The sequence below is a fragment of the Grampus griseus genome (genome assembly GCF_964374135.1).
Source record: "Grampus griseus genome assembly, chromosome: 6".
Classification (NCBI taxonomy): Eukaryota; Metazoa; Chordata; class Mammalia; order Artiodactyla; family Delphinidae; genus Grampus; species Grampus griseus.
This window is the reverse complement of record NC_139000.1, coordinates 38,615,782-38,639,005: the sequence shown is the minus strand read 5'-3', so window position 1 is coordinate 38,639,005 and position 23,224 is coordinate 38,615,782. Positions and strand designations below refer to the sequence as shown.

At 40.1% G+C, this 23,224-nt stretch overlaps 1 long non-coding RNA gene across 1 annotated transcript in view; it reads left to right on the top strand.

Annotated features, from left to right (window-relative positions):
- The window catches only part of LOC309823820, a 105,355-nt gene extending 82,480 nt beyond the window's left edge, over positions 1 to 22,875 (top strand). Inside the window, exon 4 of the long non-coding RNA XR_014296874.1 lies at positions 22,843 to 22,875. This is a non-coding gene — a long non-coding RNA (uncharacterized lncRNA). The remainder of the gene's footprint in view (positions 1 to 22,842) is intronic.
- Positions 22,876 to 23,224: the final 349 nt, after the last annotated feature.

The following is a 23,224-nucleotide window of genomic DNA, read 5'->3' as shown; positions in this document are numbered from 1 at the left end:
GTAAGGTACATTAGCATATATATATGTGTATATATATGTGATTTCTAAGCATAAAAAGTAAAAGCTGCCATCTTGTTGTAAGTTAGAATAAAAGAACATTAAGTCACTGGAATATATTAAATAACTAATTACATCAAGAATAGTCTAGGTATTAGACCTGTGAAACAGTCTGCTTTATAGATTAACATGAGAGCTTATTTGCATATATGCTATAGACACTTTTGAGAGAGTGTGTGTATGTATGTATGTGTGTGTGTGTGTGTGTGTGTGTGTGTGTGTGTGTGTATGTATAGCATATATGGCATATATAGTGTTTTAAAGAGAGTAAACACCATGTAGTTAATTCCTGTGGCCAAAGACAATTTCAGTGTTTTTGCAACATTTGACGATCGCTTCATCTTTGTAATACCATCTAAATTTGCATTTTTAAGAATCCCATGTATTACTTAACAGAAAAGGCCTAAGGGGTATCAAAAGAGACGAGGCAAATTAAGTTTCCTTTTGTCCAACTTTGTGTCACTTCCTGCCTCCATAAATAGGGAAAGCAAAATATGTGCTTCTTATTCATGTACATCTGCCAAACCAATTAACACCTCCTGAATGTTATCTTAATTGCATTTATTAACATAACATTAACATAGCAGGGAGATAACATTCAGAAGGTATTAATTGGTTTGGCAGGCACTCTTGAATGGGAAGCATAGAGAAAGGCCCTTCTCAGTATCTTATGTGGGTTTTTTTTTTTTTGGTGGTGGAGAGGAAATGAGATTACACTGAAAGAGAGAAAATATATCTTAACCAAAATAGTAGCCATATCACAGGGTCACTTGATTCTCCTTTCTAAAATCTCCAAAGAAGCATCTGCTCTAAAGCCTACCTGTTTGACAGTTTACCCAGATGCCCTCTCCGCCCCACTGTCCCTGTGCAGTTCTGGCTAAGGAGGCCTCTGGAGGTGTGCAGGCACAGATATGCTTCTCCAGGATGCACTGAGCTCCACCGTAAATTTTTACAGCACCTCAGCTGCTTTAAAAATAATTCAAATGTGTTCCTGTGATGAGAATTTAATAGGGCTCCTACCCTTATAGAATCATATACCTACAGAGTGCTTTAACTAGATCCATCTATTCATTAACTCATTCAAAAGGCCTTATGGAGCACCTACTGTAGCTCAGCACTGTAAAATGCTGGGGTAAATAGATAAACAAGACTCAATACCTGGCCCAAGATGTCCAGCTGACACAGGGATTGGCCGTGGAGACAGTCATGGCCAGTGAATGGTTCAAAATGGACACCCATACGTCTTCACTGAGTGAATGAATCAATGAAATGTGATCACTGTGGTTCCCCTCTGGTGGTGGTATGGAGGGTGGGGAGGTGGGGGTCTAGGAATGTGTGTATAAGGAGGCAAAACTGAAGACAGCAGATGATTATGGAAAGTTAAAATGAGGAGGGACTGAACTAAGGCAGAAACACTAGCGATGGAGAGGATAGCATAGATAAAGAGATCCACGTGACCCAAATAGCTGCTCACATTTATTGAGGGTTTTCTTTGCGCCAGGCAGCGCTCTTAGCATTTGATTTCATTTTCTCAACAAATGTATGAGGTGGTCCTATTATTATACCCATTTTAAAGATGAGGAAGTTGAGTATGGTAGCCTGAGTGATGGCCCCCCAAGGCTGTCCACACTCTAATCCCCAAAACCTGTGAATATGTTACACTGCATAGCAAAAGGACTTTGCAGGTGTAATTAGGTTAAGGATTTTGCAATGGGGAGATTATCTTGGATTATCTGTGTGGGCCTGAGGTAATTACAGGGCCCTTAACATGAATGGGACAGAAATAGAGTCTGAGTGAGAAGACAAGGGACAGAAGCAGAGGTCAGAGAAAAGAGAAAATGCCACATTGGAGGCTTTGAAGATGAAAGGGCCACAAGCCAAGGAATGTAAGTGGCCTGTAGAGGGGCTTTCCCTGGGCCCTCTGTGTAATGAGACTCCTTCCATTTACCCACGTTTTCCATTTCCTTTCATTTTCATCCTCTTTGGGAAAGTACTGTGTTTAATTGTACAATATTTTTCTTACTAAAAAACTGTTTCCCTCATTACATTATCATTTCCATGAAGGCTGTTCCTGTGTTGTTCATCGTTGACCCAATGCCTAACACTGTGCCTGACACAAAAAATATACTCAATAAATGCGTGTTAAAAGAATGTAGGAAGGGAAGAAGTTCTCACACTTGCTCAGGGTGGCATATTTCTGAGCTGTTAGGGTGTCCCCCGAAGGCCTTGATATATTGAAATAACAGACTTACCACCTTGTGATATGCAGGTGCCCCTGCCCAGATCTCCCTTCAATAAAGAACCTATTGACTCAGCTGCTGGGGTTGTGGTCTGTGGACAGCCTTAGTTACTAGCCCCTTCAGGGATTACCTCACCTGCAGAAAACTGCCTTCCTTAAAGTTATGCCCTTCTCGGGGTGGCCTATATCCAGTGACTGATTGAGATGAGCATTAAGGACTGGCCATTTCGGTCCAGCATGGGACAACTCTGGAGGCCAGTTTAGCTCCAGAGTTCCTTGTGAGATTGTCCAGGGTTGTCATGGGGCCCATACTGTGCTTGATTTCTGCCTCATCCAGTCCTGTGTCCCCTTCCCTTCCATGGGTGTTGATCCCAAGGACACTCCTTAATAAACATCCTGCATACTAAACTGTCTTAGAGTCTGCTTTCTGTTGGTTTGACCCCCATCTCAAACAATCACTAAGCATAGAATTCTTTTGAGCCAGGTAGTTATAAATAATCAGGAACAGAATCCAAAATTTAGGAAAAATGTATACAAGATCTTAATATTAAGGAAATTCTATCCATTAATTCTCTTTTCACTGAGTTAGGAAGACTGCTGTTAATAAAGACTTACCAGTGGAATTCCTCAACGTGCTGATCCCCGCCCCCCTCCAAACATGGTTTGACAGTCACATCAGATCTCTTTCCTAAGTATCTCTTTGATTCATCACCCTCATCACTCTTAATTCAAGCCACCCATTACTTCTCACTTTGTTTAATGAACAACTCTGAGTCCCTTATTTTGTCTTGCTCCAATTTTTCTCCATGCTGGAGTGGCCATTGCCCCACTTAAAGCTCTTTAGTAGTTCCCCATCACCTGTAGCATAGAGTCTAACTCCTAAACATGGCATCCTAAATTCTCTCTGATTGGGCTTCTCCCTGTTTCCAGACTCATCTCTGGCATGCTCTAATCACCCTCCCCTCTTTACCACTGCCTCATTTGTTTTGGTCCTGCCAAAGTTCTCCAAACTGTCCACGCTGGTGCATAGGCCCATCGTGACCTGGACTCTCTTTAGAGCTCTAGCCTTGAATTTTGCCACCACTCCTTCTTTCTAGTCTCAGCCATCCTGAGTGACATGCAGTTCATCAATATGCCCTGTCCTTGTTTGCCTCTGGGCCTTTGCACATGTTGTTTCCTCTGTCTCGACTATTTTCTCTTTCTCTGACTACCCATCTACCCGCCTTCTCCTTGCCAAGTTGATTTCCACTGATTCTCACCCTTCCTTGATTCCCTGAGGATGAATTTGGTGCCTCTCCTATGTGCTCTTATGGCACCCTGTGCTTGGTCTTTTTTATAATAGCCGTACCATTCATAATTGCCTCTAAACGTAACTGTCTCAGCCACTAGACTCAACTTCTTATTCATAGCTGTGAACACAGCAATGAGCACAGTACATAGCACATAGAAAGTACTTGGGAAATATTTAATGATGAATGAATGAAGAATCAAAGTCTCATGATAATCCTAATGCATAAGCAGAGTAAACATTTTTGGCCACATTTTAGAGATATGGAAATGGAGGTTGACTTAGCCAAGGTTGTGTTGCCTTCTGACTGCAAATGTAGAGCTACTTACTGGAAATGCCTCAATCCTTCATTCATTCTACAACTACTCCACAGGTTTGAAAGCCTGCTATGTGGTTGTGTGTTGGGCTCTACTATAGGTGCTGGATTGACAAGACCTGTCTTATGGAGCTTACATTCTAGAAGGAAAGATTGACAATAAACAAGTAACAAAATAATGTTGAGTAGAGGTAAGTTCTATAAAGGAAATATGATGCAGTGATGTGGTAGAGTGGCATGCCAGTGCGTATAAGGGAGAGTGGTTCTTTAGAAATGGAGGTCGGGGAATAACCCTTGGAGGGAGTGACATTTGAGCTGAGGTCTGAAAGATAAGGAGCCAGTCACGAGACAAGGCAAAGAAGAACCTTCCTGGCAAAGGGAAGAGCATGTGCAAAGCTCTGAAATGGGAAAGACCTCGGTGTGTTCAAGGATCACAAAGAAGACCAGAATGGCAAGATTATAGTGAGTAATGGGAATAGCAGCAGTCTGGATCATGTAGGGCTGGTAGATCCTGGTCAAGAGTTTGGATTTTGTTCTAAATGAACTGGGGAGCCAATGAAAGATTTAAAGAGCAGAGATGGGCGGTTACTTAACCCAGACTGTGATAGTGTTGGAATCCTAATGAGCTGGATGACTAGGACTTCAGGAAATAAAATCCCACATAATTTGGAAAATGTAGTCTAGGATAAGAGCTCTCGAAGCAGTGTGGACCCAATGGTCATTTTCCCTGGAGAATTACAGGTGCTTTTACAAACCAGATTATGGTTTCTACCAGTGCCCTCATACTAATAAACTCCATGTCTCAGTCTCCAGCTTCTTATTTCCAGTTGCCTGCTGGACAGCACTTCCATACTGTCCTGCAATGTATATCTAAAGGTAGAACTGTTGGTTTGCCCACCTACCCTACCATGCAGTGGTATCCTCCTTCTTTATTAATGATCCATTTACTAAGTTACAGGCATCCTAAATGACAGCCCAGTAACAAAAACCCAGCTGACCACCAAGTCCTGACATCTTCTACCACCCAAATATTTTTCAGATTCAGCTTTATTATCCTCGTCTCTTCAGGTTCTCATCTGCTGTCACCAGGACTTTTGCAGCAACCTCCTAGATTATCATTAGCTTTCTTTACTCCAGTCCCATTTCAAACTCCTGCCAACCTAATCTTATTTTTTTTTCAAATGCAAAGACTTTTATATTTTATCTCCAATACAAAAGTAATAGTTTCTTGTTAAATTGCCAAATCCTATTACCAAATGAAAACCCAGTGTGCATCCTTCTAGACTTTCTTCTATGATTATACACACATATATACAAATTAGATTATAATATAATTCTGTTTGGTGATTTGCCTTTTTATTTAATAGATTGTGAGCATTTTTCTAAATGAATAAATACACAGCTACATCATTTTTGGTGGCTTTGTATTATTCTGTGATATAGATGTACTATAATGTACTTAAATAATTTCCTTTTGAAAGCCATTCAAATTATTTTGCTTTCACGAATGATCTGGAACATCTTTCTATATTTTTTCTACTTGTACCTCTTTCTGTCTTACTTTCTTCAGAAGATTTACTTGATATAGAACTTTTTTTTTTTTTCTTTGCGGTATGCGGGCCTCTCACTGTTGTGGCCTCTCCCATTGCAGAGCACAGGCTCTGGACGCGCAGGCTCAGCGGCCACAGCTCACAGGCCCAGCCACTCCACAGCATGTGGGATCTTCCTGGACCGGGGCACGAACCCGTGTCCCCTGCATCGGCAGGCAGACTCTCAACCACTGTGCCAGCAGGGAAGCCCCAATATAGAACTCTTGATCACATAAAATTTCTTTTAATGTTGTTGTGGTTTCATGATATATAGATGATATATAGTTTTTTTGTTTGTTTGTTTGTTTGGTTTTTTTTTTTTTGGCCATGCTGCACAGCTTAGGGGATCTCAGTTCCCTGGCCAGGGACTGAACCAGGGCCATGGCAGTGAAAGCCTGGAATCCTAACCAGTAGACTACCAGGGAACTCCCTATATAGTTGGGGTTTTAAAATTTTTTTTAAAATAATTAATTAATTAATTTTAGTTTTGGCTGCGTTGGGTCTTTGTTGCTGTGTGCAGGCTTTCACTAGTTGCGGCAAGCGGCGGCTACTCTTCGTTGTGGTGCGCAGGCTTCTCATTGCGGTGGCTTCTCTTGTTGCAGAGCATGGGCTCTAGGTGCGCGGGCTTCAGTAGTTGTGGCACGTGGGCTCTAGAGCGCAGGCTCAGTAGTTGTGGCTCGTGGGCTCTAGAGCGCAGGCTCAGTAGTTGTGGTGCACAGGCTTAGTTGCTCTACGGCATGTGGGATCTTCCCGGACCAGGGCTCGAACCCGTGTCCCCTGCATTGGTAGGCGGATTCTTAACCACTGTGCCACCAGGGAAGCCCTGTATGGTTGTTCCTAATTGGAAATTTTTTGGCATGAGATGTGAGACAATGTTTTGAACTTTATTTTTCCTAAAATGGTTGGCCAGCTTTCTCAATATTATTTATAGTTTAATCCAACCTTTCTCCAATGATTTGAGGTGACAACACTGTTATACACTAAATTTTTATTTAACTTTGAGTCTATTTCTGGCCTTTTATTCTCGTCCATCAGTCTGACTACAAATTCTAGCAAAAATGCCCTGTTGTTTTGAATCTAGTAGCTTTCTAATGGATTTTAATATTTGATAAGCCAAGTCCTCTGCTTTGCTCCATATTTATGTATTTACTTTTTTGTGTGACAGAGTTTTTTCCCCACATTTTATTTTTCAAATAAAATTTAGCACCATTGCATCACTCTTCAAAAAACATTTGTTGAGATTTTTATGTTGATTGTATTAAATTTATATGCTATTTTGCAAGAATTTGCCATCTGCAGAACTATCTTTCTAAACTAAATCTGGTGTTATCATTATCCTGCTTAAAAACCTGTCATAGCTCCCTCTAATGGGAAAGTCATATTTTTTGGAATGGCATGTAACACGTTACATATTTTGACCCCTGTGTACCTTTCCTTGTGCTTTAGAGATTTAGAAAATCTTAGATTACAGTACCTCAAAGGATGTGGAGTAGTCATTTGAATCTCAAAGTTCAGGCAGTGGAGGAGGTGGGTAGCAGAGAATATATTGGCAGGTTGAAGATGTAATTTGGAGATCTGTATTTACCTCGTTTGCAGCTGTGACTGGAGCCAGGCGCTCCTAAGCTTGATTGCATTTTGGCCTGTAAATCCATCCAGGGGAAGATCATCAGTTCTAACCTACAAGCATTCCAAGAAAATGTGCGTGATCAAGGCTTTCTTTCTTTTAAGTCTTGGGAAAGCTGTGACTTTCTAAAGTTTGGCTCCTGCCACTTGACATTGAAGAAAAAAAATTCCACTAACTGCAAAATAAATAAGCTGGCTGCTTTGTGTTTAGCCTGCGGCTTAATCTCTAAACCCTGGCCCCGGTAAAAGTTACTGTTGGCTCTTTTCATCCGTCCTCACCCTTTGTTGTTCTCCGTGTGTTTCCCCATTCTCTGCCATGTACAAATCTGGTGGAGGAGATCTGGGTCAGTGATAGCGGGTGAGCGAGAAGGAAATGAAGGAACAGGGAGAAACATTAAGAAAACTAAGCTGGCAATGTTAAAACTTGCTGAGAGGAGACTTAACTGTCTTTTTAAAATTTACTTTAATTTTTAAAGTTAAAAAATTATTTTTTAGTTAATTAAATTTTCAACTGTCCTTTGAGACATATTATAACATGTAAGAATTCACATGGGGATGGGATGTAGACTATGAGTTTTCAGACATCCAGTCAGATCCTGAATACTCTCCGTGTACTTGTTTATATAAACCACGTTAGCTGGAAACTCTTATAAAAATTCAGTCACAGTATTTGACAGTTGGATTTCATGGTTATCTTGTTAAAGTTGGGATATAAAATCAACTCCCTCATTGCTTTTAGCACTGGGAGAAGGGTAATTGCATGAGTCTTCGAACTATAGAGATTTTATTTTGGTCAATCCTTTCAGGTTTCCCTCCAAATAATCTTATTGGAGAGATGCTTAAATGGTACAGTAGATTAGCTTGTGTTTTTTCTGCCTTTATTTTTTTTGCCTTCTGTTTACTGAAGTTTATAATGATATTGAGTAACAAAGTAATGAGATGATGAACAGAATAAAAACAGGAATAGGAGAAGATGGATGTAATTTATAAACTGGGTCATCACCATTAAATAATCAAAAGCTTGGAATTGTAGTCCATATAAGTTGAAACTGAACTGCTATAAGACAAAATAATGCCAAAAAGTTTATTGACCTTTATTTCCAATGTGTGTTGTTCTCTGGATGTCCTACATGTTTTTCTACAAAGAAGATACTCCTGCTTCATGGTCACTTTTTTTTTTTGCGGTACGCAGGCCTCTCACTGATGTGGCCTCTCCCGTTGCGGAGCACAGGCTCCGGACACGCAGGCTCAGTGGCCATGGCTCACAGGCCCAGCTGCTCCGCGGCATGTGGGATCCTCCCGGACCGGGGCACAAACCCGTGTCCCCTGCATTGGCAGGCAGACTCTCAACCACTGCGCCACCAGGGAAGCCCCGTAGTCACTTTTTGTTTTGTTTTTTTTCATGGTCACTTTTAAGATCAAGTTGTGAAGCCATAAATCTATTAACTGCTAGAGGAATTGACCTATTTTTGAGAATGATCTTTCAAAGTTCCAGAATATCTATTTCAAATTAGTGAAAACATGGTTATAATTTGTCAGTTATTAAACATAACAAGTGAAGGAAGAAATATAGAGAGCATGTATAATACGGTTTTTATTCTTAGGGAATATTGTACATGCACCATAAGCCTAGTTTTCCCTATTGAGTGCAGAAGCTTTGTCACATAAGCAGGAATAAAAAAAAGTTTAACCGAGCCATTTGGCCACTCCAAGATCATGAATTATAGAGCTGGGGGTTCAAGGACACTGATTGCCCATACAACCCTGCAGGGAGTTGAACTGAGCTCAGTGTGAGGTCACAGCAGGGCAGCAGAGGACAGAAGGTAATGAGATGTCTGGGCAGTAGGGTAGCTCATCAGCTGCTCATCTGAGAAATCCTGGTGCATGGATGAGGTGGATGTGACTCATTGATTCAACTTGAAGCAGGAAGAATTGTGAACAAGGAAGGGGACCAAAGAATAACTCAAGATGGTGGGAGACAGCCAAGATAAAAAGCTGTCTTTATAGACAGCCTTATTTAACCAGGGCTAAGAGTTAGAAATGTACATTTATCTGCCATTTGTCCACTTATCTGAAGGGAATTTCATGCAGTAGAACCAGCACATGCACAGACACATTAATATGTTATGTCCTTTGCATAGGGAAAAAGTAAAGTTATCAACCATTATAGAATCTATATTCAAATGTAGAGACTTCTCTTTTTTTCCATTAATAAAAGAACATTTCAAATATACACAGAAGTAAAGAGGAAGAATACACTGACCCTCATGTACCCATTGCCCAGCTCCACCAATTAGCAATTATACCTTTCTTGGAGGAAATTCATTTTGATGAAGGAAGTTGGCATGAGAAGAGTCCTGGAAACACTCCCTGAAGAGGGGGAAGCAAAGGCCCAGATTTTCGGCAGGGCTCCCTTGATCCCTCCAGTGTGACATTATTACAGCATTACTGCGTTACTTGTTAAATGAAAGGTATTAGCTCTGTGAATAATCAGGTAATCAAAAAGTAGTTACTGCTTTGACTTTTTATTACAGGTTTTTCATCCACTTACATTTAAATTTTTTTAATATATCATTATTTTAAACACATATCATTATTTTAATTATATCCAATTAAATATACCTGCATTTCCTCAGCACGCATCATTACGTACTTTACTAAAAAGCACTTCGAATCCAACTGCGTACCAACGTTCTTTATTATAATTTATGTGCACAAATCTTAAGCAGATTTATACATTTTGGAGATTAATTATCAAGAAGTTTGTTTAGACTTTCAGTAAATGTGAAACAAACTTCAATTCACTTTGGTATTTATAATTTGATGGTATTATGTTATTGTCCTGTAAGACACCATTTTGTTTTCTTTATCTAAGGAGAGTATGAGTACATAAAGAGAAGTCATTACAGTTACCAGAACCATTAGTGCTCAGGTCCTTACATTTTTTCATCACCTTCGGTTCCCCCTGAAACTCATTCTTTTTGGACTCTGCCAAATAGCAGACTGAAAGATTGCTTGTGACCCAGTCCCAATCGCATGAAAATAATATTGCTATGTTATAGGAATATAAGAAAATGTAGCCTTTAGTGATTGCTTTTAGCTCCTGTTAAATAATCTTAGCTCTTTTTACCCAGTGTCTGTTATGGTACACGGGCCTCTCACTGTTGTGGCCTCTCCCGTTGCGGAGCACAGGCTCTGGACGCGCAGGCTCAGCGGCCATGGCTCACGGGTCCAGCCGCTCCGCGGCATGTGGGATCTTCCCGGACTGGGGCACGAACTCGTGTCCCCTGCATCGGCAGGCGGACTCTCAACCACTGCGCTACCGGGGAAGCCCCTGTTACTTTTTATATCTGCTTTTGCATTACTCAGAGCTAGCCGTAAGAAAGTCTTACTACTGGTGTTTGACTTATGATGGAGTAGTGCAAAGATCCTTAAACTAGAATTCAACAACATGTAGTTCTTATATTCTAGCCAGCTCTCTGCTATCAAATGCTACCCCACTCTTCTGGCTGTTTGAAACAAAGTGATCCATTAAAGAAACTCACAAGGAAAGTCCTAATCTCTAGAGTTGTTTTAGGCAACCAGTGGGTCCAGTTTGATGCTGATGTCTTGATGAGTTCCCATAGTCTAGATAGCAAATCTTGAATCCTTACCTTTCGCCAACGCATATCCCCTGGTTTGGGCATATTTCTTTACTTCTTCCAGTAAATGAACAAAAGCTTTCCTATTTGGTTTCTGGATTAACTCATATCTCAAGCCCAGGCATCTCTTGTTTTCTCAAGGGAGGCTGCCTGTTGTCAGAGCAGCTCTGCACTGTTCCCCACCTCCCTCCTTTATTTTTTTAAAATTTTAAAAGATATTTATTTATTTGGCTATTTTGGGTCTTAATTGCGGCATGCGGGATCTAGTTCTATGAACAGGGTAACAGGGATTGAACCCAGGACCCCTGCACTGGGAGAGCGGAGTATTAACCACTTGACCACCAGGGAAGGCCCCTCCTTTCCCTCCTTTAAATGGAGGTTAGGAGTTGGAAACTGAATTCCTCTGTGACCTGAGTGTATCAGTTTGTATATTATTCTGTGAAGTTAGTTCTCTCCCTTTCCAATGACAAGGAAATTTGAGAGGAAGGAGATGGTGGTGAGAAAAGTAGAGAGAGGGGGAAAAATGTTCTCTGTCACCTTACAGATTTCAGTGGGTAAAACTAGTCATTCAGAGACTTTATTTCCTTCTTCACAATAGCCCATGAAACTTATGTGTTGAATGGTATTTTTTGGATTAAGTTTTGTGATCCCAATGACTAAGTTTTCCATTGACTAGAATAATTGAGAACAGAGACTGGGTGAAAATTCTATGTAAATAGATGTTTCTTTTTAAAAAATGCTATTAAATGATAAAATGGGACAATTTCTAGTGGCAAATTATTGCATTAACAACAGAGTACTTTGCAGCAAAATTTAAAGAAATAGAAATACATTGGTATGCTCTGGTTCCCTTGTTAGTAGAATTACCTATTGTCAATAGCTAATAATTTGAACAACAGTACTATTGTAGAAAACAACTTTTACCTCCCTGAATCAGACCCCTCCTAGAGTGAATGTAGTTCCAAGACTTTTTAGAAAGTGATCAGAGTGTCATAGAAAGCTCTTGCAGTTTCCTTTATATTGTTAATCTCTTCTAAGGTGGTACTTAGAATTCATTCTACATAAGAGTTTATAAGAATGAATCCCATTTTCAGTTTCAGTTTCTTTGCCCCATGCAAAATTAGAGGGGAAAAAGACAACTCCTATATGTATTAAACATTAACTTCAATATTTTTTTTTCCCAAGCAGGACAATTTAACACATTTTTCTTTCTTTTTTTTAAAAAAATCAGTGACTACTACATAATGCTAAAATACTAAAGATAATCTATTGCTGAAAGCAAACAATTTTGCACCTCAAATTCTATACTCAACCAAATTTGTGTTCCAGTAAGAGGACAAAATAAAGATATTTTTGTATATGACCACAGACCATCTTTGAAAGTAATCCTCAAAATATATTGTTATAAAATAACAAGAAAACCAGAATGAATATAGCAATGAAAAAGATGTGGGCCAAAAAACATTAAAGTTATAGCTGAGTCTAAAGAGCAATTGGCAGGTACTTCTCTGGTGGCACAGTGGTTAAGAATCCACCTGCCGGTACAGGGGACACGGGTTCGAGCCCTGGTCCGGGAAGATCCCACATGCCACAGAGTAACTAAGCCCGTGCGCCACAACTACTGAGCCCGTGTGCCACAACTACTGAAGCCTGTGCGCCTAGAGCCCGTGCTCCGCAACAAGAGAAGCCACCACAATGAGAAACCCGTGCACCACAACGAAGAGTAGCCCCCGCTCGCTGCAACTAGAGAAAGTCCGCGCACAGCAACGAAGACCCAACACAGCCAAAAATAAATAAATTTATAAAAAAAGAAAGAAGAAAAGAACTATTGGCACATAGTATAGAAACAGTTGTTAATAACATGGCACTGAAGTCCCAGCCCGTAAGTAGTAGATGTGGGAATACAGGGATTAGAGAATAGGAAACAAAGTTGGGACCAGAATTAAAGGTGTCTTAAGAGCCTCGCCTTGACCAGGTGGATCAGAGAGATACTGATTATTTCTAGATATTGGTAAGATATATACATTAAAATGTGAATAATCAAATGTCAAGACAATCCCTAAGAATAATAGAAGAATAATATGTATTTTTTAAACATTCTAAAAGGAAGGGAAAAATGGAACAACAGTGTTTGAAAATGGCACCCAAGTTTGTCAATGCACCAGTGATTTGGGGAGTGATTCTCTGTCAGGAGGTAAACATTGTTATGTGTAAGGTGGTACAGGTAGAAATTTGAGTGTGAAATGAGGTTGGGTGCACAAATTGACTCTACCACTTCTAGCAGTGTGACCTTGAAAACTTTTACTTAACTTTTCTGACCCTCATTTCTCTCATAAAATTATAACACTTAACTCTAAGTTACTTAAAAATAAAATAAGCTGGTATAAGAAATGATATCTAGGGCTTTCCCGGGGGCACAGTGGTTAAGGCTCCGCCTGCCAATGCAGGGGACATGGGTTCGAGCCCTGGTCCGGGAAGATCCCACATGCCACGGAGCAACTAAGCCCGTGTGCCACAACTACTGTAGCCCACGCACCTAGAGCCCGTGCTCCACAACAAGAGAAGCCACCTTAATGAGAGGCCTGCGCACCGCAATGAAGAGTAGCCCCCGTTCGCTGCAACTAAAAAGAAAGCCCACACGCAGCAATGAAGACCCATTGCAACCAAAAATAAATAAATTTATTTTTTTAAAAAAGTGTTAAATTATATCTTTATCATTCTTGTGATGATTATTTGCTGTACGATATTAAATTCCTTTTCAGAAAATTTCAAAAAAAATTAATTCAAAAAGGCATAGAACAAAAAAGAAATAATGCAGAAGAATGATAAATAGAAAACAAAAATAGGTGGTCATAAATAAGTCAAACATGTATAAGTAGTCACATTAAATGTATTTAATGTTATTTAATGGCTTAAATTCTCCTTTACAACACAGACTTTAACAGTGGATAAAGAAAAAAGTCAACATTGTGCTGTTAAGACATGTGACATCCACAAAGAAAAACAATACGAAAAGTTTGACAAGAATATGCAATAATCCATGAAACTGTATGCAGGACAAGTTATAAAATATAAAGCAAAGCAAAGAAAAAAAATAATGAAAATGCAAGGAGAAATGCATAACCCACAATCATAGGGGGAGAATTTAATACAACTTTCTCAAAAATGAATAAATCCAAGAGACAGAATTTTAAAACACATTTAATAATCCTGCTGTAACATAATTTACACATTTAAAATATTTATAAACTTCATCAAATAGAGAATTTACACTATTTTTGAACATCCATGGAACATTTACAGGTTTGACAATGTGTTAGTCTACTAGGAAAATCTCCACAAATTCCAAAGAGCAGAAATCATAGTTCGTACTCCCTGAACAAAATACAGTAACAGAAAATAGTAACAAGGAAAGAAGACTCCTCTACCCCTCAAATACCCATTTCAAAAAACAAACAAACAAAATATACTCTTCTAAATAACTTCTGGTTTAAAGAGGAAATAAAAACAGAAACTATTAACCATTTACACATAAACAAAAATGAAAGCTCTACCAATCAACACTATTGACTATGGCTAACGCAGCACTTAGAGGAAATTTTACAGCCCTAATTCACTTATTAGAAAATAAGAGATTAAAAAACTCAGTAATTGTGAAAAGCAGCAGTAAAATAAATAAGAATGTACAAGAATGGTGATAATAAATTAATGACAGAAACAGAAAAAATAGACTTTGTAAATTTGAAAGCTACTTCTTTGAAGTGGTGTGTGAAGTAGACAAAACCTGTGGTAAGTCTGATCAGGAAAAAAGAGAAAGGCTACAAATACACTTCAGAAACAAGAGAGAAGACTTAACTACAGATTCAGAGGAAAGTGAAAAAAAATAGAAGTATAATGTCTTTGACTTTGAAATAAGTTCAAAATCTATTTGAAAAGGGATCACTTTTACAGGAAAATATAAATTACTAATATTATTTCAAGAGGTGGTAGAAAACCTAAAGAGAATAATAATCGTAGAAGAAATTGACAAGGTAATAAAAAAATCTACGCCCCAAAAGATAAAAGGCCTTGATTATTTTATGCGCTTTAAATCGTCAAATACTTAAAAACTAGGTAGTCCCTACTGTAAATAAATAAGAAGGAAATAATCCCAACTAAACTATCGTTCTATATAGTTGAGGTACCAAAACTGTCAATGACTGCACACACATACAAAATGACCACTTTTGGCCAATCTGCCTTATGAACATAAATATAGAACTCCAAGTAAAATATTATCATTAAATCCATAACCAAATAGTATTAATCCCAGGAATGCAATAATGGCTGAACACTAGGATATCTATTAATGTATTTTCCTACATTAAAAAGAGGGAAACCATTGGTTCATCTCAATAGTGCAAAAAACATGTACATCAAAACCTATTTGTGATTTAAAATAATCAAAACAAAATGACTTCTAGGCTAGAGAAAGAAACTCCATTAACTTGGTAGAGGGTATCTACCAGAAATCTAAAGCAAATACAAAATTTTATGGTAAAACAGAGCATACAATTGAAAGCAGGAACAAGACAGGAAGGCTTGTTATCACTACCCCTACTCAAAATTATAACGAAGGTCCTAGCTGAAGCTTTTAGGTAAGAATAAGAAATAGGGCTTCCCTGGTGGCGCAGTGGTTGAGAGTCCGCCTGCCGATGCAGGGGACACGGGTTCGTGCCCCGGTCCGGGAAGATCCCACATGCCACGGAGCGGCTGGGCCCGTGAGCCATGGCCGCTGAGCCTGCGCGTCCGGAGCCTGTGCTCCGCAACAGTGAGAGGCCCGCGTACCGCAAAAAAAAAAAAAAAGAAAAAGAAATAGTATATGGAGAAATGAGTATGATTTGGGGAAGGAAAAGGCGAAATGTTTCACTATATTATATAATCTGTTTGCAAAATCCAAAAGAATCAACTGAAAAACATTAGAACTCTTAAGAGTGTTTAGTAACTATCACAATATCAATTTGTAAAATCCAAAGCTTATCTGGATCTCCATTTAAGTAATCAGAAAGCATCATAAAAACACCTCATGCACAAAAGCAACAAAAACTATTATGAAATGTGCATACTTATGTGAAGAAAAATATAAGATTTGACTGATGGTCATAGAAACTCTCTAAAATTAAGAGAAATACTATGTTTTTAATTTTGGGTACACTCAGTATTGGAAAGACATTAGTTCTCTCTAGTTAATCTATAAATTCAATACAGTCCCAATCATGATTCCAGCAGGATCTTTTGTGTAATTAGATATACTGATTAAAAAAAATGTTTGAGGGACTTCCCTGTTGGTGCAGTGGTTAAGACTCTGTGCTCCCAAATCAGGGGACCTGGGTTTGATCCCTGCTCAGGGAAATAGATTTCACATGCATGCCACAACTAAGAGTTTGCATGCCACAACTAAGGAGCCAGCAAGCCACAACTAAGGAGACTGCCTGCCGCAATTAAGACCCAGCGCAACCAAAAAAGAAAAAATGTTTGAGGACATTTTGCATTTGTCTTCATTTTATTGTTGTTCTTTATATCTCACATATTTTAAAATTAATATTTATCTCTTTGATGTGTAGCAAGAGCTTTAAAAGAAAGAGAAAATGTACAAAATTAGCTATGAAGATTTTGAAAAAAGAACAATGTAGGAGGACTTGTTCTACCAGATATCAAAACATGACCTGCAGCCATCATAGTTGAAATAGTGTTGAAATGACAGGAGACAAGATAGATAGATAAACTGCAAAAGACATTAGAGTGTCCTAAGCACATTGCGGGTATTTACTATACAGAAAATTCACATTTCAGATCAGAGAGCAAAGTGTGGACTATTTAATAAATGGAAGTGTCAGTTGATAGTTACTTTGGCAGGACCTATTGAAATTAAAACCAGACATTTGTTTCAATTCAGCATTTCTACCATTGCACAAAATAATATACACATGAATGTTTATGGCATTGTTGATTATAATAGCCCCAAACAGGAAAAGACCTAAATGTCCGTCAGTAGGAGAATCCGTAAGATTTACGGACTGTCGATATTCTTGAATGCTAAGTGGCAGTTTTAAAAGATTGAAGTAGAGTTCTATCTATTAACCAGAGGAGATCTTTCACACATAATATTAAAAAAATAATAATAAAGTGGCAAAATCATGTATAAAGTATATATATACACACATATATATTTTAGTATATACATTTAATTATACTTAAATATATATAATACTTAAATATTTATATATAACAGAAAAGATATACATCTCATAGAAAAAGAACTGGAAAGATACACACTAAACTATAGAGATAATCCTTCCGGAAATGGGGAAAGGAAGATTGTGGGGAATGGAAGATGTACTTTCACTGCTGATATTTAGTTGATACATAAACGTGTAGATAATTTGAAATGTATTGTTTATTGTATTGCTTGTATTTTAAAAACTTCTTTTACATTTCTAATTTTTTAAAGGGAAAATTTAGTTTATATTTGATATGTTTTGTAGATGACATACCATTATTATGTTTCTATTATGTGTTACGCTAATGATTCTTTCTCTCGAGACTCTTCATTAGTAGTGGGTATGTATGTGGAACACTGGCTCCTCGGGCAGTGCCAGAGAGGCAGCGTGTTCTCACTCCAGGATCACTCTGGTTGATTTGCCTGGAAGACCACAAGGCCCGTGACAAAGTAGAGGCGCAAGTGCAGAGCATCTTGCCCTGTGCTTTTGTGGACCTCCCTAGACTACTGAACAGAAATTCCTTCGCGATGAAGGTCAGCCCAGTGCTATTTTGTGTGTGGCAGTTGAGAGACACTGGAACCAAGAACTTCTCTGAATTTCACATGCAGAGAATCACATCTCTTTGCCCTTCCATGTTTGCAAGATCTGTCATTCAGAGAAGGAAGTCAGATCGTCTGAAATAACTTGCTCCACAACTAGCCAGGTTGGTTATCCATGCTTTGTACTCTTCCCTGGGATCGTAACAGATTTCAACTGACCAGTAGACCATTCCCAAGCCCATTTCTCTGTTTCTCTCTCCCTCTCTTGAAAGATAGGCCTTTTAAAATGCCTGTTTCCTATTTTACATTACATCCATTTCTGTCCACAAATCTTAAACCAAATAGTAATTCAACTTCAGATTTGTCAATATGACTACACGAAGCTTTTTTTAAAAAACCCTCTTCCATTCCTGTCCTTTAGAAGAACATCCCTGTGTTAGAGTAGAGAGGTGCAACAGAAAGGGGGTTGTACCGGGAATCAGAAAATTTGTGTTTGAGGCCTGCCTTCCAGGACATTTTGCAAGTCACATAACTTCTCCTAGGCCTCCCTTTGTGTCAGTTGTAAAATGGAGAGATTGGGAAAAACAGGGAAAAACTGGGTTGGGGGGAGGCAGGGAGAGGAATATAGGCAACTAAGGTAAAGGGCTTTGGAAGTTATAAAGCAACAGGCCAGCATGAGACTTGTATACAAGCCCCTTGCTCTCCTTCTCACACACACACACACACAGAGCTGCCTGCATGCTTTGGATTTCTATTCTCTTTCACTTATGTTCCCTTTAAAGTAGACATTTGAATCCCTCCTAACACATTCAGCTTGGTTTTTTTTTGTCGCATGTACCCATTGATCTCACCAGCACCTGAGGCCTTGGATTTCTTTTCTACCTTTCAGGCAGCACCTGTTTTCTCCCAGAGGTGTATTTAGCTTGGTGTCGAAAGCACAGTGTGTTCCCTTTTTGTTAACTTAACCTTTGTGTTGTTTTTAAAAAATCAGATTTGAAAGAACAGGGACCCTAGAAAGCCTGTGATATGTAAATATTTAGCCAGGTAGATAGGGATAGTAAGCATTTTCTCTCTTAACACAAAACATGATTTTATTTGCTAAAGCTGTAATCTTGTTTGATAATCCATCAGTTTATTATCAGATATGTGGTGAGACATAATGCCACAGGGAGATAATCAAGCACCTTCACCTGCTACTACAGGGTTGATTACAGTGACTGGAGGAGGGGGGCATCATCTGGAGGGGATTATGTTAAACATAGGCTTTCTATTTACAGTTTATTTCCTCAAGCGCTTTAACCATTCTGCTCCCTGCCTAGGTAAGTAGGTCATCTGAAAACTGCCAGAGAAAAGGAGTCTTTGCAGCTGTAGCACAACAGAACTTGTGCCTTTATCAGGTCCCATTTGTCCTTGTTTCATGCTCAGTGCATTTCTGAATCAAAGAAAAGAGAGATGAAGATGCCCCATTGAAGACAGTATTTAAAAAACAAACAAACCAAAACCAGAACAGTCCAGTTTGAAAATAGAACAGGAAATTCTTCCACCCCACAGGTGACATCAGAATCCCAACTCGGAATATTAAGTTCAGTAAACTAGATTACTAACCTGAAATTTTTTTTTTTTTTTAAGAAGATGTTGGGGGTAGGAGTTTTAATTTTTTATTAATTAATTAATTTATTTTGCTGTGTTGGGTCTTCGTTTCTGTGCGAGGGCTTTCTCTAGTTGTGGCAAGCGGGGGCCACTCTTCATCGCGGTGCGTGGGCCTCTCACTATCGCGGCCTCTCTTGTTACGGAGCACAGGCTCCAGACGCGCAGGCTCAGTAGTTGTGGCTCACGGGCCTAGTTGCTCCGCGGCATGTGGGATCCTCCCAGACCAGGGCTCGAACCTGTGTCCCCTGCATTAGCAGGCAGACTCTCAACCACTGCGCCACCAGGGAAGCCCACTAACCTGAAATTTTAATATAACATTGATCTGTAGGCCTCTCAAGGATGTAATCTGCGGTTTCCGAACCAGAGGCAACACCCCTGTAGGGTATCCTCAGAGACCCTCCTGACCAGGTCAGGTGGAATTTACAATGCCAGGGGGCCAAGAGATTACAGGGGAAATGGTTCTCCTAGAGTTCTGGAAAAAGGCAGTGCGACCTCTGACCCCTGGTGGGAGGCAGAGAAGTATTCCTTTGCAACGCTCATCTTTGACTACCCCATTCTTCTCCGCCTCGAATGTATCTCTTCAGGATTATCCACCATGCAGAATGTCTCTACCTGAAAATTCTCAAGTTGAAGGCCTGTGAGGTAACTTGATTGATTTCTGGCTACTGATAATAGAGGCTGTGTGGTTCTACAGGCCTCTGCAATTAGAATGTATTCTCATATGTTATCTCACTGGAGCCTTTCCTGAGACAAGCAGATGAGGAAACTGAGTTTCAAAGAATTGAAGTATATTGCCCAAGTTTACACAGTGGGTGATTTCTTCCCTTCTTTTGTTCCTTTCCTGTCCTCTTCCTTTTCTCCTTTTCTTTCTCCTTGAAAGACATTCTCTTAAGAATGTCAACTCTGGAGCCAGGTACATGGTTTTAGATCCCTGGCTCTGCATGACCTTGGGCAAGTTACTTATTTTGGTATGCCTTGGTCCTCACCAGTAAAATGAGGATAAACAGTAATGTTTACTTCATATGGTTATGGGGAGGATAAAGCTGGTTGATACAAGTGTAACATTTAGAATAGAGTCTGGCACATAGTTAACATTCAATAAGGTTTAGTTATTTTTGCTGTTGCTGTTGTTGCTTCCTTCCACACCCCCCTTTGTCCTTTCATCAAACATTAATTGAATGTCTGCTCTCTGATGGGCATTGTGCTAGGCTGGGGAAATGAGTAAGAGGGCGTCCCTTTTCCACAAGACTGGCTGGTACTAGGAGACAGGCCATCAGATAAGTGTGGGGGATGGCCACATAATAGAGGTATGTCACGGGCTTCATGTAATCACAGATGAGCTATTTATTGGGTGCCCATGGTTAGCTGGGAGGGCCTCATGGAGGAGGAGACCTGGCATTTGAGTTGAACATTGGAGATGAAGAGGTGTCCACAAGGCCAATAGTCAAGGGATGCATGTTCCAGGTAGAGGGGCCGGTGTTCGGGACTCCGGGGCTGTATGAAAGACCACGACACGGCTTTGAATGAGAAGCTATATTAGTTAGCTAGGGCTGCCGTAACCAAATACCACAGGTGGGGTGGCTTAAAAACATAGAAATTAATGTTCTCGCAGTTCTGGAGGCTGGAAGTGCAGGAGTCAGCAGGTTTGGTTTCCTCTGAGGCATCTCTCCTTGCCTTGACAGCCACCATCTTGCTTTGTCCGCACATGGTCTTTTCTCTGTATCCTAATCTCTTCTTCTTCTAAGGACACTAGTCATGTTCGATTAGGGACCACACATATGACCTCATTTACTTTAATTACCTCTTTCAAGGCCCTCTCTCCCAGTATAGTCACATTCTCAGGTACTGGGGGTTAGGGCTTTCCACATAGGAATTTTTAGGGGGACGCAATTCAGCCCATAACGGAAGTCATCTGTTAAGCATGACTGGAGTCAGGTGCATGCGGATGAGTGTGAGGAAATGAAGCCAGAATGCCACACAGTGCCTAAATCTTGAAAGGCTGGGCGTCTCATCAGGCTAAGGAGGATGTCGGGGGTGTAAATATGGACGTTCCCACCACATTTCGGTGTCCCTGGCCTCTTCCGGCTGCGGTGTGAAGGGCAGACTTACTGGAAGGAGCCACACTGTGATATGTCAGAGGAGACACTAGTTTGAATTCCAGTTCTCTTCTGCCACAACCCCAAGGCTTGTGTGGCAGGTACAAGGTGGCAGTGATTCCCCAGCTTCAAGAGGGTCCCTGAGAACGAGGATGCTGTGGGTGTAGGGGGACAGGTGGGTGCAGAAGATGGAAGCAGCTCTAGCTCCAAGTCTGCTGTGGGAGCACCCCGTTTTGCTGTATCAGCATCAGTGGGGGTTTGCCAGGCTCACACAAGTGAAAAAATACCCAAATAACAGATGAGGCATGCTCTGGTCTTTCCTTTTCACCCAAAAGGCCCCTCAAGTGTTCCTAACATAATCACATATCTTACTACTGTATTTTGTAAATGAGAGAACAGCCTCCCTTTCATCCTCCTGCCAGGTAGAAGCACGCAGCAGCTCGTTGCTGGTGACAGTCAGAGAACGAGATAATTGCTCCTCTACATTTTTAGAATCCTGCTCAAACTCACACATTTTGGTGCAGAAAGGGATGCCGTGTTTTGTGTTGTTCCCATTTGGTTTAGAGGCCTGAAACAGAGGCGTCCTGCTCTAGTTTTCCTTGTTTCTGGAGAAGCTGCTTGGGCGTGTCACTTCATCTCTGAGACTTGGGCTTCTCTTTTGTAAAATGGCAATAATAATATATAAATGGCCAGGACAGTGCTGAGGATTCAGTGTGAAAATATGTATATATTTGAGCCCTTTGTAGACCTTAAAGCTTTATGCTACTGTTAATTCTCTGGATTAAAAAAAAAGTTTCAAGGTGCTTGTATTTTGTAATTTTGGTGAGTTGGTAGAAAAAAGTAAGCATTTTTTCTTCTAATCCCAGCTCTCTATTTGTATCAGGGCCTTGAGCAAAGCAATGGCAAACCCTGCTTTTACTGCCCTGCTTGGTAAAGTGAGAAGTGGTCTCTCTCCCTCTCCCCTTCTTTCTCTCCCTCCTTCTCTCCTTCAGTTCCTCCTCTCTCAGATGTAAAGATTAATTGGATGGGGTCTGTGCTGTCTGCCAGGAAGATAGAAAGTGTGAAGCATCATCTGGATGGGATTGGGAAGCACTAGATTCTCCTTCCTCTGCTTTTGACAAACAGAGTGACAGCCCATCGCTGTGTTTAAACAAGTTAATATGTATGTTCCTTGACATAAGGAAGCGCTCTAATCATGAAATACAGCTTGCATGTCATTTGGTTTTGAGATTTTATTGAGCACTACTGATCTTGACATATTTTGGTTGGCATCACATTCTTGGTGTAGTGGGTTAGCACTGAATAGTTTGCAGACTCTGTGAAACAAAATCCTCATGTAATGGTTTAGTTTGGCTACATTTCAAAAATACACAAAAACATAATGCAATTCTATTTTATAGGGATTTTTTTTTTCAACTTGTGGCTTTGGTTTTGTTTTGTTTTGTTTTTTCCTTTTTCCTCAGTGCCTTTTTTTTTTCTTTCTCCCTCTGTCTCTCTGTCTTTCTCTGTGTGTCTGTGTCTCCCTTTTCATATTCCAACTGCAGCAACCTACAAAGAAAGCTCCAGAGAAAGACGAGCTTGTGAACTGACTGAACTGCAAGCAGAAGAGTCCTCTTTGTAGTCCTCGATGTCAAGAATGTGTTTACACCGTGGCCTAATGCTCTGAACCTTTGTGTGTGAGTTCAGGGATTCAGGACATATGAAGGCCACCACGTAGTGGCGTGTGACAGGTCTGAAGCTCCCCAGTAGAAGCACTTGGGCTAAACGTGCCATAAGACTTCAGTCAACACCAGCCCCCAAAGTCACTGAACTCCGTGACATCATGCCCAGGCAGGAAGAGTCAATAGGCCTCTGGCACGTCCTCCGGTTCCTAACCCATGGACAATATTTAGAAGGCAGCGCTGGGCTCAGGCAGCCCTCTCAATT